Below are 4,293 nucleotides of genomic sequence, written 5' to 3'. Positions count from 1 at the left end.
AGAAATGCCTCTAGCTCCAGTGGGCTGGGACCAGGTGGCAGAGCTGGACCCCAAGGTTGAGGGGCTTTCACCCAGCCCCTAGAGTCTGGCACTTTGAACTTGGACTTAAAGCCTCCAAATTGTAAGAATAAACTCCTGTTTGTGAAGGCCATCCCATTTGTGGTATTTCTTGTCAGAGCGACACTAGGTAACCAGAACAGTGTCCTTTACCATTTGGAGAAGAAGAAGAAGTTAGTGAGCTTGAAGAGATAATAGTAGACACTATCTACATTTAAACAGAAAAAATAATTTTCTAAAACTTAAAAGAATATCAGTGAATTGTTGGACAATTTCAAGTGGTCTAATAACAGTAACAGGGACCCCTGAAACATGGAGAAGACAGAAAAATAATATTTTAAGAGATAATGGCTGAAAACATTCTAAACTTGATAAACATTACAAACACACAGATCCTAGAAACTCAACAAACCCCAAGCATAAGAAACATGAAGAAATAGAAGTATACTATTGTAAGGTTCTTAAACTATAAGTGAAGTGGTACAATATTACTTGAAGTCAGATTGAAAAGTTACAGACGTATACTATAAAACCAAAAACAACCACTAAATTAAATAAAAACAAAATATAAAGCCAAAATCTGTATTTCTTTGTATTGTTGTATAACAAATTGTCACAAACTTAGCAGCTTAAAACAACACTCATTTATTAGTTTACCATCTTGTAATTGGAAAAAATTAGGCCCAGACTAAAAATAGCTCCAGATCCACCTAGGAAATCATGAAATCAAAACTACAAAGGATCAACTATCTCCAAGTAACCAAACTGCATCCCAAAATTAAGCTTGAGAATGTTTGTAGGAATGCAAAAGCATCCAGTGCTCTACAAGATAAAATTCACAATATCTAGCATCTAAAGGGGAGCTCTGGTAGCATCGTGGCTAAGGCACTTGACTGCTAACCAGAAGGCTGGTGGTTCAAAACAACCAGCCACTCCTTGGAAGGAAGACTGGAAAATCTATTTCCATATTGATACTGCCTCAGAAACCCAAGGAGGGGTTGCTATGAGTGGGATCTGACTCGATGGCAGTGAGGTGTTTTTTTTTTGTTTGTTTGTTTTTTGTTTTTTTAGCTTACAAACAAAGATTACCAGACATTCAAACTTAAGTTAGGCAAAGATTTTTCAGATGTGACATCAAAAGCATAATCATTCCCAGACCCCAAATGATAACTGGGAATTCAGCAAAATTAAAAATGTTTGTCCTATGAAAGACATTGTTAAGATAATGAATAGGCAAGCCACAAACTGGGAACAAATATTTAGATATATATTTTATGGGGAGCTCTGGTAGCATAGTGGCTAAGGCACTTGACTGCTAACCAGAAGGCTGGAGGTTCAAACCCACCAGCTACTCTTCGGAAGGAAAATGGGGCAATCTACTTCCATAGTGATACTGCCTCAGAAATCCAAGGAGGGGTCGCTATGAGTCGGGTCCGACTCGACAGCACATAGCAACAACAACATATATTTTATGAGACTTGTGTCTGAAATACATAAAGAATACTCAAAATTCAATGATAAGTAAACCAACAACCCAATTTAAAAATGCCAGTCACCAAGGTAGATATATGGATGGCATAAAAGTATGTGAGAAGATAGTAACTATCATTATTATCATTAGGGAAATACAAATTAAAACCACAGCGAGAGGTCATTATACACACATTAAAATGGTCAAAATTAAAAAGGTTGACCATAGTATGTGTTTTCGTTATCTAGTACTGTTATAACAGAAATATCACAAGTGGGTGGCTTCAACAAACAGAAATTTATTTTATCACAGTTTGTTGCTGTTGTTGTTATGTCAGACCCGACTCATAGGCAGTATCACTATGAAAGTAGATTGCCCAACATCCTTCCGAGGAGTGGCTGGTGGGTGTGAACCTCCAGCCTTCTGGTTAGCAGTCAAGTGTCTTAGGCACTATGCTACCAGAGCTCACAGTTTAGGAGGCTAGAAGTTCTAATTCAGGAAGCAGCTCTAGGAGAAGGTCTTCATCTTGGCACCAATGTTCCTCTGCATCTAGGACACAATCCGCTTCCTTGGTAGTAATAATATACCTCTCCTCTCTAATTCCTTCTCTTTCTTTTTGTCTCTTGTAAGATAAAAGATAAGACTCAAGCAAGAGAGTGACTTGAGTCGCATTCCCTTTTAAGGCTATGACTCATGACACATCCTACACTGCTTCAGCCTCTTAAACATGTAGAGGTTAGGATTTGCTCTCTCTCTCTCTCTCTCTCTCTCTCTCTCTCGCACTGCCATTGAGTCTGATCCAACTCATAGTGACCCTTCCTTGGCAGTATCACTACAGAAGTGATTGCCCAACCTTCTTTCCGAGGAGTGGCTGGTGGGTTTCAAAGCAAGGCTTCTGGTTACCAGTCAAATGCCTTAGGCACTATGCCACCAAAAATGGAAGATAATTGACAAAATTGAGGACAACCATACACAATATTGAGAATCATGGTCTAGCCAACTTGACACATATTTTTTGGAGACACAATTCAATCCATGACATTCCATGCTTTTGCTTCCAAAATTCATGTCCTTGCCACATGTAAAACACATTCACCCAATCATCATCCCAAAAATCTTAACACCAAGTACAAAATCTCATCCTCTGAATCATCTAAATCAAATATGGGTGAGACTTTAATCACATTCCATTGTGTAGCAAAATTCTTAATCTGCAAACCTGTGAAATCTAGAATACAAATTATCTCTATCCAAAGTACAATGGGGGAACAGGCACAAGGTGGACATTTTCATTACAAATGGGAGAAATTGGCAAGAAAGAAGGGATAACAGGCAACAGACAAGTTCAAAACCCAGCAGAACAATTTACATTAGCTCTCAATGCTTGAAAATAATCTTCTGTTATCTGAGACCATCTAGGCAATGGTCCTGCCCTCCAGACTCTAAGTGTTGGCCATGTTCTCTAGAGTCTAGTTAGAAACTACTTTAACCTGGACTTTAGCTCCACCTTCCAGGTGCACTGGGACACAAATTTGCAACCTTAGCTTTGGGTGACACCATTCTACTAGTCCACCTGAGTGGTGTCTTCACTTCCTCAGCCCTGGAAGACTCTGTTCTTCCACCCCTTGAACATGCCAGCCCTGCCCTCTTAGCTTCAAGTGGTGGCCTCATCCCCTTGGCACACCTTAATGGTACCCCATGCTATGGAATTGAGTTGGCGAAGATCTGACTCTTTGAAACCTAGGAGGCTATGGCCGCATCCATTGAGATCCAGGACACCATGGCTCAACCCTATGAAAACCCTGAGGCCATAGTCTTACCTTTTGAGACACAGGCAGCTCTGTTTCATGTATGCCTTCCAAAAGTTCTTCAGATTTCTGAGCTGCTCCAGGGATGGTTCTTTTCTTTTCTTGGGAGCTCTGGTGATGTACTGCCTAGGGCATTTGACTGCTAACTGGAAGGCTGGTGGTTCAAATCCATCAACCACTCCTGGGAAGGAAGACTGAGCAATCTACTTCTGTGCAGATACTGCCTCAGAAACCCAAGGAGGGGTTGCTTTGAGTTGGAGTTGACACGACAGCAGTGAGTTTGGTATGATTTTGGTTTGGGAGGACAGCAGATATGGCTTCTTTAGCATGATTCCTGTCTATAGAATTCCAAGATAAGATAGTGTTTGTTACTTTTGTTCTTTCTCTGTTCCTTTCAGCCCAAGCTGATGAGTTTTCTGCTGTGGTAGTTAGTTAGAGCCATCAGTCACAAGCTTAATCTCTTTAACAAAAGTTTGTATAGCCATGGGTGATGATTAAGGTTTTCTATTAACTTGGCTGGGCCATGATTCTCAGTGGTTATAATGATATCTGGTATAATGTGATCACTTCCATGATGAGATCTTCTACAAGAAGTCAATCAGTTGAAAAGGAGTTTCTTAGAGGTGTTGGCCTGCTTCTAATATAAATGGATATTCTGGCAAAGTTCTCTGGCTGTTTGCTCAATCTGGATCCTGCATATGGCTCATCATCATCTGACCTCCAGTTCTTTGGACTTGAACAAGCAGCCTACCATATTCTCTGGTGATCTTGGGATTGTTACCTTCACAGCCTACAAGTCAGAAGACTGCCATCTTACCTGCCAATCTTGGATTCTTCAGCCTCCACAGCCAGTACCCTGCTGAACTGCCTGCCTATCTTGGGTTGGTCAGCCTCTGCAGCTACGTGAATCATGAGAAGCCTCCAGCCTGATGTCCAATCCATGGACTTGGGACTTGC

This window comes from Orycteropus afer, unplaced genomic scaffold (genome assembly GCF_000298275.1).
Source record: "Orycteropus afer afer isolate SDZICR_OR568_19922 unplaced genomic scaffold, OryAfe1.0 scaffold00401, whole genome shotgun sequence".
NCBI classification, from domain to species: domain Eukaryota; kingdom Metazoa; phylum Chordata; class Mammalia; order Tubulidentata; family Orycteropodidae; genus Orycteropus; species Orycteropus afer.
Note: the sequence above shows the minus strand (reverse complement) of the source record.